This window comes from Bos grunniens, chromosome 12 (assembly GCF_055505025.1).
Source record: "Bos grunniens cultivar Pamir isolate PY7600 chromosome 12, Bosgru_T2T1.0, whole genome shotgun sequence".
NCBI classification, from domain to species: domain Eukaryota; kingdom Metazoa; phylum Chordata; class Mammalia; order Artiodactyla; family Bovidae; genus Bos; species Bos grunniens.
The window spans coordinates 42533503-42546373 of NC_141176.1; the positions used below are offsets into that span (position 1 = coordinate 42533503).

At 35.5% G+C, this 12871-nt stretch overlaps 1 pseudogene; it reads right to left on the reverse strand.

The window, feature by feature from the left end:
* Nucleotides 1–8820: 8820 nt before the first annotated feature.
* LOC147361728 (small ribosomal subunit protein uS11 pseudogene) lies at nucleotides 8821–11278 on the reverse strand (annotated as a pseudogene).
* Nucleotides 11279–12871: the final 1593 nt, after the last annotated feature.

A 12871-nucleotide genomic window follows, 5' to 3' on the forward strand; every position in this document is an offset into this window, starting at 1 on the left:
TATGCCAGACATGTAATAAAAGAAGGGAGCAGTGAATAGAACTTAAAACACAGAAAGTATTCATTAGTTAAATATTAGTAATTCTGTCTGGGATTCATTATTTTATCTAAGCCATCCCCTCCTCCCTTTTTTTTTTTTAAACACATTGGAACTCAAAACATAGTGTGTTAGCCTCACAGTTGTGTCCAACTCTTTGTGAACCCATGGATTGTAGCTCACCAGGTTCTTCTGTCCATGGAATTCTCCAGTCAAGAATACTGGAGTGGGTTGCCATTCCCTTCTCCAGGGAATCTTCCTGACCCATGGATCAAAAACAGGGCTCTTGCATTGCTGGCAGATTCTGTAAAGTCTGAGCCACAAGGCAAATTTGGAACTCACAAACTTCCATTTTACTCAACTTTATATTTTAACTCTAGCTTTGTTATTTGAAAGAGGATTTCTTTGAGAAGAATAATGAAGAAAATAATTTAATTTACAAAAATCACCACTCTAGAAGCTTTCAAAATTCCTGGCATTTTATTTTCATGCTATATAGAGTGATGGCAATCTCTTAATAATAAAATATATCCATTTAAATAAGTTCCCAATATTAACAAGGCAAAAGTATTTTCAAATCAGCTGACGTAAAATTTGTTATAATGTTTTCTTAATTAGTTTTATAGTTGTTCAGCTGTTAAGTCATGTCTGACTCTTTGTTGACACCATGAACTACAGCACTCCTGGCTTCCCTGCCCTTCACTATCTCCTGGAGTTTGCTTAGATTCATGTCCATTGAGTTGGTGATCCTGTCCAACTGTCTCAGCCTCTGTTGTCTCTTTCCCCTCCTGTCCTCAATCTTTCCCAGCATCAGGGTCTTTTCCAATGAGTCAGTTCTCTACATCAGGTGACCAAGGTATTGGATCTTCAGCTTCAGCATCAGTCCTTCCAATGAATTTTCAGGGTTGATTTTCTTTAGGATTGACTGGTTTGATCTCCTTTCTGTCCAAGGGACTCTAAAAAGTCTTCTCAAGAACCACAGTTTGAAAACATCAATTCTTTGACACTCAGCCTTCTTTAAGGTCCAATTTTCACATCTGTACTGTACTACTAGAAAAAACAGTTTTGACTATACGGACCTTTGTCAGAAAACCACTAGGCCATTCAGATATAACCTAAATCAACTCCTTTATGATTATATAGTGGAGATGATGAATAGTTTCAAGGGATTAGATCAGGTAGAGTGTCTGAGGAACTATGGACAGAGGTTTGTAACATAATTAATTTGTATTTTTTAATTATTTCATTTTCAAATTATTAATATTTGACTTGAAATACCTTAAATGGGTATTATATTTATAAGTTCAGAACTTGATATCTTATGGACTCCATTTTTTAACATATTTAAAAATTTTACTTTAATTTAGTATGAACATTGCAACTGATTTGGGGGGAAATTGATGAATCAGATGCATTTATATTTATTCACTCCCTGAAAGAGCTCTTTAAAATCTGCTATGGATAGACAAGTGGTGGGATGGTGAATGCATAGAATTGAATTTTTAAATGTAGTTTTGTTGCTGTTGTTGTTTTATCTTATGACAGTGAAACTATTTGCAGACATGCATCAAACCAATCATATATAAAGTGAAGTCCTATATAAAGTGAAGTGCTTTATCTCATTTTATTTAATCATCAATATTTCTGATAATATCTAGATATAATTCTATTTAATTGACTATTATATATGTGCAATGATGACTTTGTTTTAATTTTACTTTGATTACTATTTCAAGTTGTAAAGGGGTTCTTGGATTTTACTTCATAGTGAAGGACCTAAATTATCTTTAATAAATCACCACCTTTAACACCTGTTTCTTCTAGCAACTGCAACTTATGTATATTAAATATAAATTTTAGTAGTTCTACTTCCAGATCAATGAAATACTGTTAAATATGGTGTTTAATATTCCAAGGCTAACCGATAGGATTTCTTTAAGGCCATTCACCACACACAGATTAAAGAAAGGGCTGCTCTAGATATTCTTTTTTTTTTTCTCAGTATAGTTGGCCTGTAATATGTTCCTTTCAGATATACAACATAGTGGTTCAGCACTTAAATATCTTATGAAATGATCACTACTATAAATCTAATAGCCATCTGTCCCCACATGAAGTTATTAAAATACCATTGAACATATTCCTTATGCTGTATATCTCTGTGACTTATTTATTTTATAACTGGAGGCTTTTTAACCTCTTAATCCCCTTTGCCAACTTTGCCACTGCCCCACTCCCTTCCTTTCTGTATCTATGAGTCTGTTTTCATTTTATTTTATTTGTTTTTTGATTAAAATTTTATATTTCACATGTAAGTGAGAGCATGCAATATTTGTCTTTTCCCTCTGTCTGTTTTATAGGTAAAAATCCTGTCACAACATTCAGAGATCCTGGGGGTTATGACTTTAACGTGTGAACTGAGGGAACACAGATCAGCCCATAACACCTCCCAGCTGTAAACAATTTTTTATTGTCATTACTACACTATTTTCTCTCCAGCCATCCTCCTCATCTCTCTTGAACTGACAACATGTGCGGGACTACAGTCCTCGCTCATGGGTAACTTTTCACTTGGAGTATGCTTTGACACCCTGCACAGACCAGCCTTTTTACATATAAACTCTCCAAACTGTCTGAGCTACAATGTCTCATGCTAAGGTACGTTTTGATGTGGATCCCCTCTTTATTCCACTTCAGGTCAGTCTCCTCAGCCTGGTGGGCTACAGTCTCACCAGGGTTGTGAGACTTGAACACAACTTAACAACTAAACCATCACCACCAAATCCCTTTCAGTTTCAACACTTCATCTCAGGGAATTCTTTGTTTTAACTATTACCAACGAAATTCAAAGGTTGACGAACAGGAGCCTTGTTGACTCTTGAGCTGCTAAAGTAATTCAAATATCACTGAAAAGTTTTAAGTGAGTTTGCAAAGAATTTTAGCTTCCAAGACGATGATTATCTGTTTCAAGTCAGATGCATTCGTGGGGGGAAAAAAAAGAATTCAAAAACACTTACCAGATTTTCAACACAGAGGCTGACAAATGAAGTAGCTGCCCAAGGAAACATTATTCACTGACAGATTAGGTGTTCCTTGTGATTTCTATCCCTCATAAAGTGAGCCTTGGTAGCATCTTTTATTACACACACCTTCACTAAAACAACATTGAGTAAATAATTCCTTTTTTTTTTTTTTGTCCTTTCATTTTCCAAAAAAGGCATCTTAATTGCCAAATTGTCTGGTGCAGGCAGATACATTTTATTTTTCATTTGAGTCATTATACTATATATTATGGACCCTGAAGCAATAAATGAATGAAGTTTTGGTTTATCTCCTTTTGGTGTGGATAAGTATTGACACATTTTGAGGAGCAGTGGTCAATTCCGAAAATGTGTACACAGAGACCAAAGTGAGCCCCATCCACTAGGACCTTTTTCAACTGACACTAGGGATGAGAGGATATAGGAACCAAGAATACTCAAATGGCCATTGAAAATGTGTTAGCAAGTAAACAAAACAATGAAATCTACCTGACCTGTGGACTCCTGATCATGATATATTTGTTTCATTATTTTAACCTGAGATTTGTATCATTAACTGATTCAGGCTATCCTGGCATTATTGCAATCTTCAATAAAACATAGCCATAGTGAGCAAAACTCACACAACTAATAGAGATGATCAGGAACGTTTAATATCTTTCTCTGTTTAAAAAAAAAGGAAAAAAAAAAGACTTTAGAAAAATATTTTTTTGTGTGAAAAATTACACTAACATAAATATGCACAGATACAATAGTATAATTTTCCAACTACTTATATCTTTTGACATTGTATCATGTAGCTTTCAATTTTTTGGATATTACACATAGAAATATGCTGTGTACTCCCTGGTGTGTGAATATTTTCAGCTTACACAGTTTATAATATTAACGTATGCCATTCTGTGTATGGGCTTACCTGATGGCATTTAAGGGGTTGGGAAGATCCACTAGAGAAGGAAATGGCTACCCACTCCAGTATTCTTGCCTGGAGAATTCCATGGACAGAGGAGTCTGGTGTGCTACAGTCCATGGGGTTGCAGAGAGTCAGACTCGACTGAGCAACTAACACTTTCACTTTCACACTGTCATTCCATGTATAATATGTATAATTCATTATTTTTATTGTATTAATGGGTCACATTTTTTATATTTTTACATTTTTTATATTTATTTGAGTTTGTGCAGTTTTACATTTTAACAAATAATGCTGTTTTGCATAGTTTGTGTGCATCTTCTGGTATAAACATCCATGTTCTACTGGGGATACACCTCAGCAGAAATAACAGAGGCAAAGCATATGCATATTTTCAACTTGTTTTTCAAAGAGGCCTATTGGAATTTTTTCTTTCTTTCTGGGAAAATAATTTCTGGTGGCTCAGATGGTAAAGAATCTGCCTGCATTGAGGGAGACCTGGGTTTGATCCATGGGTCAGGAAGATCCCCTGGAGGAGAGCATGGCAACCCTCTCCAGTATTCTTGCCTGGAGAATCCCCATGGACAGCGGAGCTTGGCAAGCTATAATTCATGGGGCCACAAAGAGTTGGCCACTATTGAGCAACTAAGCACAAACTGGAATTTTTTTTTTTTTTCCCCCCTAGGATAATAATCTCTGGGCAGGAATCTTGTGGAGGCAGGCTTATAGTGAAGAACTTAAGGGCCTTCTTTGGTACACTTAGGACATGAGATTGAAGGGAGGTATGTATGTATAACACTGCTGTATTTTGTATGGATAAGAAGCTCTGAAGCATGTTGAAGTACATATATATGGTAGCAGTGAAATGGCACTTGACCACTTAAGCCATTTGTAATTTTATTACTATAGAAAGTTTAACCTGCTACAACTCATAAGCCATGAAAATTATCTGGGGCAATTTTTAAATTTAAAGATCTAGGCCTTAGATCCTTTGATTCATTATCATGGCCTTTTATAGGTGACAAAAAATCCCTAAGAGATATGTTATGAATATTGCAGGATAACACTGAGTTTTAAATTACCTGACCTTGGTGTCATTTTAAATTATTTGCACTTTTAAGAATATATTGCATGTTGTATTGAAATGGCAACTGGGATGTATATTTAAGAAGAAAAAGTACAATCTAGAAAACTAGATCTGATGCTAAAAATCAGTATAGTTCAATGCCATTGATCAATGTGTTTCAAGTTCTAATATCAGAAATAAACACAAAGAGTCCCCTCTATCTCCTCATAAATCTTTTGAATACTGTTCTTATGTAAATAATCATAGCAAATTAAACACATTAACTTGTGGGTATGATTGCTTTAAGTCTTTTGATTAGAGACTTGCTTGGACTAAATATTTTCATTGCTGTAACATACTATGTTACAATGCATACCATAAAATTAAAATGTTTTAATACAAACTCCACAAAAACTAGCTAGTCCTTGGAAGGAAACATATCCTCTTCCTAGAGTCAACATTTAACTTGAGATAATGATATAATTGAGTTGGCTTTACTAATCTTTTAAACATTGATTTAGCTTTATATTTTTATCTTAATATAAAATAGAAGCTGTGAGTAAAATTAATTATGTGTCATTATAGTGCACATATGTTCTAAACACTTAGGAACTTTTAAAATATATACTGTTAAGCAGCTCTTGCTGTCAAAATTTCAGAGAAAATATATTTTAAATATAAAAAACAACACATCTGTATGTAGTTTCAAGATGACTTAGAAACAATATTTGGTGTAATGATAAAAGATAAAAGAAAAGAAATCAACATGGTCAGTAGTCCATACATTTTACCGAATGAATAAACTATGATTAAAAAAAATTTTAACTATTTTTATCTCACTTGTCTTGAAACTGTAGATATTAGATTTTAATATTTCTATGCATCAATTTTCCTGTTTCCAAAATGAAGTTTTCAATACAAGGCACAGTTGTGCAGCAGTTGTGTTGAAAACTTACCAGTAGAGACTCTGATAGATTTTGGACATTATTGTTAGCCTCAAAATTGTCATTGCTTCAGCCATTCACTCATTCCTCCAAAAATATTAAATACACATTTACTATGTGAAAACACAGTAAAATCTTCAAAAATCCAAAGTTTGAAAAAGGCAACTTCGTGCCTCCAGAAGCACTTGACCTGTTAGAGACAAACTAAGTTAAAGACATTGTCATGCAATATTATGTAAGAATATTGAGCCAACATAGGTTAGGAGGCCTTTGAACATATCATATTTGTGTTATGATTTTAATATTTCCCAATAAGGCTATATACCAACCCACATAGAATCAGCAGCATGTTGCACAGCACCTGGCACAGTGTGATAAAGTGGTGATTTTTGTTGCAAGAACAAACTGTACTTAACATTTATTTCATAATTACTATGTTCACATTAACATTTTAAGTGACTTTATATACAAGATTTTATTTTTACAATATTCTTATGCCACTTTTCCCGTTTTACAATTGAGGAAATCAAGACATAAGGATAATAAGCTATGCATCTAGTATGTAAAATAAGGAATAGAAACTAGGTGAGTTAATTATATAATGTGAAATTTTAAGAAGGCAGTCTGAAACTTTGTATCCATCAATCTGCATATACCATGGATCTGGAGATGTGGTCGGGGTTTGGCAGTCATATGTGAAGAGCTAAGTGTCTTAGTTCTTCCAAAGAAATTGGTTGGTTTGGAAGCTCCCAAACCAACTAAGTGTCCAGTGGGACTGACCCACTTTCAAGATGGCCTCATCAAATACATATCAGCATCGAGGGGCTTCCTGGACACCTCAGTGGCTTCTCATTTGCTGGGGAGATTCCATGAGGCTTGAGATTCTAACAGAAAAGTGGTTCAGAATATCTGCACTTCTGACATGGAAATTAACTTCTAGGAGGCAGGGAAAGGAATCTTCCAAACCAGTTAAGTTTCACTCATCTTTTCTGTCACATTATATTGATCAGAGCAATCATAGAGCACATGCAGGCTCATGAGGCTGGAGAAATAGAGCCCTCATTGAATCTAGAGGGGAAACACTGTAGGACAGAATGTAGTGTAGGAAATGTTTTTTGATGCCACTTTTGGAAAACTGTCTTCAAACACTAGGAATGTGAATGTAATATCTTTACTATTGATATTATAAGTTTTAAACTTATGAATTCATTCACATACTCTACTTGGAGTTTGACAAGGGCTTTTAATTTAATTTAAATTTTATTTTTTAATTGGAGGATAATTGCTTTACAATATTGTGTTGGTTTTTGCAATCCATCAACATGAATCAGCCATATATATATATATATATACACACACACACATGTCCCCACCTCCTGAACCCCGCTCCCATCTCCCACCCCATACCACCTGCAAAATCTTGAGCATAATTTTAAAGGCATTTTCTGGGATAATGGTGCAGGAAAATAGTATTAAGAACAGAAATAAAACACGGGTGATGAAGACAGAAGCAAAATATGTGGCTGGAGGTGAGGTTTTTTAGTTTTGTTTTGTTTTTTTGGTTAATGTTTGGTTATTGTTTTGGAGGATGCCCTGGGGGTGAGGGTGGGGGACACTGACTTTAAATGACGAAATGTATTTTTTTTCAAATGATTTTGATAATTATTCACTGATATTTATGCTAATTCTTCTCAGTGAATTCTTCCTTGTTTTTAAATTAAGTTCATGATAATTATAATTCACTGTTTTATCACAGATTTAAAATAATGTAAACTGTCAAATCTGTCACATTTTTAAAAGCTGGCATTGAGTTATATGTGTAGGTTTCAAAAATTTTTTATCATCCTCAAAAACCTTATAGTTTTGAATTATCCTTCTATAAGCTTGACTTTATAAGTCTGAAAAAAGGAGACCAAATTAAAAGTTTAATTTAATTTCTTACTAACAGAGGTTATTTAGTCAGTGTCTTAAAAGCTATGCCAATGTGTAAGTGATGCAGGAAAAGGACTTTTCTTTAGAATAGGGATGGTTCTGCATGACACAAGTTCAGTTCAGTTCAGTCACTCAGTCGTGTCTGACTCTTTGCGACCCCATGAATTGGAGCACGCCAGGCCTCCCTGTCCATCACCATCTCCTGGAGTTCACTCAAACTCACGTCCATTGAGTCAGTGATGCCATCCAGCCATCTCATTCTCTGTCGTCCCCTTCTCTTCCTGCCCCCAATCCCTCCCAGTATCAGAGTCTTTTCCAATGAGTCAACTCTTCGCATGAGGTGGCCAAAGTACTGGAGTTTCAGCATAACACAAAGTAGTACTTAAAATATCTGTGTAGAACTACTGTATCTGATTCATTTACCCTGGAGAATAAACGACTTGGAGAAAAGCAAACTTAGAGAATGATGTGAATGTTGACTTATACTCAGTAGGAAGACAGAAAATAGGAGATGGTGACCACTGCAGATTTTACACCAAAGTGAATTGCAAGAATCAGAACAGAGTACCTTACCTGGAAAATAGAGTAAGAAATAATTTTCCTTAGAGATTCATTCATTAAGTAAAAACGTTCAATGAACAGCTATATTGTTCCAGGAAATGGCCCTGATGTGGAGGATAACATCATCAGCCAGATAAATCATAGCAATAGGCTGTACAGGGAAAGTTAGGGTGAGCATTAGGCACAAGAAACTCCCAACACTGTATCTTAAATCTGAGAAAAGGAATACAAATCCTGGTTAAAAATGAAGAAAATTAAGCTGCATGCATCAAATGCATTCTAGTTTTTTTTTTTTAATAGTATTCAACACTTGCATTTTTTTTTAACATCAAAGCAATTTATTAACAGAAAGCAATAATTTGAGCAGTGCTGTTCACAGACTGTGACCACAGCAACCCCCCTTCCTGTGGGTGCTGTTGGAGGGGATGAGGGTGACATCCTCAATGCGCCCAATCTTCATCCCTGAGTGGGCAAGGGCTGTGAGTGCTAACTGGGTCCCTGGTCCAGGAGTCTTGGTCCTATTTCCTCCTGTGGCTTGGAGTTTGATGTGAAGGGCAGTGATGCCCAGTTCCTTGCATCTCTGGGCTACATGCTAGGTAGCCAACATGGAAGCATATGGAGAGTACTCATCTCGGTCAACCTTCACCTTAATCCCACTAGTTACATGGCAGATGGTTTCCTTGCCAGAAAGATTGGTGACATGCACAAAAGTGTCGTTGAAGGATGCAAAAATGTGGCACAGACCAAATATATTTTCTCCTTCAGCCACCTGAGGGCCAAGGCTGATGACCTGTTCTTCCTTCTTTCCTTTCCCTTGTGAGATGCAATTTCTGCACCTCTTCTCCAGACTCCGACACCAGAAAGAGAGGCTGTATATTGTCACCTTGCTTATTTAACTTATATGCAGAGTACATCATGAGAAACGCTGGGCTGGAAGAAGCACAAGCTGGAATCAAGATTGCCGGGAGAAATATCAATAACCTCAGATATGCAGATGACACCACCCTCATGGCAAAAAGTGAAGAGGAAATAAAAAGCCTGTTGGTGAAAGTGAAAGAGGAGAGTGAAAAAGTTGGCTTAAAGCTCAATGTTCAGAAAATGAAGATCATGGCATCTGGTCCCATCACTTCATGGTAAATAGATGGGGAAACAGTGGAAACAGTGTCAGACTTTATTTTTGGGGGCCCCAAAATCACTGCAGATGATGATTGCAGCCATGAAATTAAAAGACGTTTACTCCTTGGAAGAAAAGTTATGACCAACCTAGATAGCACATTCAAAAGCAGAGACATTACTTTGCCAACAAAGGTCCATCTAGTCAAGGCTATGGTTTTTCCTGTGGTCATGTATGGATGTGAGAGTTGGATTGTGAAGAAGGCTGAGTGCCGAAGAATTGATGCTTTTGAACTATGTTGTTGGAGAAGACTCTTGAGCGTCCCTTGGTCTGCAAGGAGATCCAAGCAGTCCATTCTAAAGGAGATCAGCCCTGGGTGTTCTTTGGAAGGAATGATGCAAAGCTGAAACTCCAGTACTTTGGCCACCTCATGCGAAGAGTTGACTCATTGGAAAAGACTCTGATGCTGGGAAGGACTGGGGGCAGGAGAAGGGGATGACAGAGGATGAGATGGCTGGATGGCATCACCGACTTTATGGATGTGAGTTTGAGTGAACTCTGGGAGATGGTGATGGACAGGGAGGCCTGGCGTGCTGCAGTTCATGGGGTCACAGAGTCAGACATGACTGAGTGACTGAACTGAACTGAACTGAATCTCAAACTTCTAACACTTTCCTTCCTCACTCTAGAAGTTCTTTTCCTTTTAGCCAAACAAATGGCCAAACAAATGGTGACAATACAAATCTAGGGCTGCAACCTTCAAGGATGGTTCCACTCAGAATAAATTCTTACCACTTCTTTTAGAACATTTAGTATTGTTTTTCTCAAGACCTTAATTTTCTTATTATATATTGTTTTTAGAATCCAATTACCAGAACGTAAGTAACCTAAAATTGTTCTTCTTTTGTTTTTATTTTACTATCTTCAAAGAAGTTCAGTAATTCTTATTATTCTGAGGGAAAAGAAAATCTTCCCTAGAAGAAGGTTATATAGATTGCATGCAACTGTTTCTATGCTGAGAAATAAATTTTCACATTTTATGGTATTTTGTGAAGTGCTATTTATTATGATGATCTAATATAGTAAAATCACTCTGTGACTATGTGTTTCCATGTACTACTTAGGAATTCTATCTCATTTTCCTCCATTTAAAATATTCATATTTAGTTAATGCACAATAAATTAATATGTGAATTTAGGAATCTGATTTTACTATACTGTATTCATGGTGACAATCACCATACAATTCCCTTTATTAAGAAAATTCAGCCTCTTTTCAGTGATTTGCAGTGCCACCTCTCTGTACAGATCTGTTTCTAGCATCTTCATATTCTGCAGTGTTGCTCTATCTTCTGACTCCTCTTCTGTACATCTACACTACATCTTTTCTTCAGAATTTTTTTTGGCATTCTTTGTTGTTTGTCAGACATCTGGATTTTAGATTTATTTTGTTAATTTACTAATCCACACATAGAGAAAATACAGTTTGCAGTATTTCCAGAATCCCTTAATTATCAAAGAGGAGGTGGTTTAATACAAGTATGAATTTTATGTTTTAGTGAAAACATACAGTTCGGGTCCAATACTGAATGTTTTGCTTTCTTATACTTAACAAATGCTGTGCCTTTGACAAATCACTTAACTTCTTGGAAAATAGTTGGTTTTACCCATTGTGGCTGATTCATGTCCAGGTATACAAAAAACACCACAATACTGTATGGTAATTAGCCTCCAATTAAAATAAATTAATTTTAAAAAAGAAAAAAAAAAAGAGGATAATAATAATCATGCTCCACAGAGCTATCAAAATTAAACATTAAGTTCACAGAAGAATTTTCTACATAATGTTTATTAAATGTAATATTAGTTACTAAAGACATATTTACTCAGTACATTCTATTTTCCAGGCATTCTAATAAGTTCACACTAAAAAGAAGAAAATAAGTTTAATAGTCACCTGCTGACTCAGATGGTAAAGAGTCTGCCTGCAAAGTGGAGACCTGGGTTTTATTCCTGGGTTGGGAAGATACCCTGGAGGATGGCATGGCAACCCACTCCATTATTCTTGTCTGGAGAATCCCCATGGGCAGAAGAGCCTTGCAAGCTATAGTCCATGGGATCACACAAAATCAGACATGAAGGAAGCAACAAAGCAGCAGCAGCAGCAGCAGCAGCAGCATAACGTTTATAGGAGAGCCTAGTGGAATATATGCATATTCATGACAATAAAAACACTTTTAAGGGTTGAACTGTAATTAATTGAAAGAAATACATTAATAAAAATACATGTGGTAATGCAGTGGAAAAATGGTATTTAAGTTGAGACTTGGATACTGACTTTGAGTAAACCAAGTGTATCTGTGTGTGAGGTATGGCCACAGAAAGATGTGTTACTGAGATCATACTAGAAAGGAGAAAAATAAACAAAATCATTGAGCCAAGAGAGAATTTTCTGTTTTACTAGATACATACTAATAATGAAACAGTTTTTTTAAATTTTTTTAATTTAATTTAATTTTTAACTTTATAATATTGTATTGGTTTTGCCATATATCAACATGAATCTGCCACAGGTATACACGTGTTCCCCATCCTGAACCCTCAAATTTTATTCTTATACTTTAAATATGTAATTCCCTTTTAACCAGAACAAAAAGCACCACTTAATAATGCATTCACCTTACTGAATATTTTCTTTATAACATATATATCTATGTATCTATATATACATCTTACTTTCTAATTCTTTAAACTACTTTATATCTAACTTCTAATGAAACGTTTGCATTACACATTATCTTTAATTGTAGACCTCAATTGTCACATAACAATGGGAAAGAACCTAAATAGTACATAACTTTATTGGTTCTCTCTAATCTATGTATATGATAAAAATAACATGGTTTGTATAAGTATTTATAGTAATATATTACATTGTCAATGTATGTGCTCAGTAGCTCAGTCATTGATTTAGGTCATACCTGAATGGTCTGGTGATTTTCCCTACTTTCTTCAATTTAAGTCTGAATTTTGAAACAAAGAATTCATGATCTGAGCCACAGACAGCTTCCTGTCTTGTTTTTGCTGACTGTATAGAGATTTTCCACCTTTGGCTGGAAAGAATATAATCAATCTGATATCGGTGTTGACCATCTGGTGATGTTGATGTGTAGAGTCTTCTCTTGTGTTGTTGAAAGAGGGTATTTGCTATGACCAGTGCGTTCTCTTGTCAAAACTCTATTAGCCTTTGCCCTGCTTCTTTCT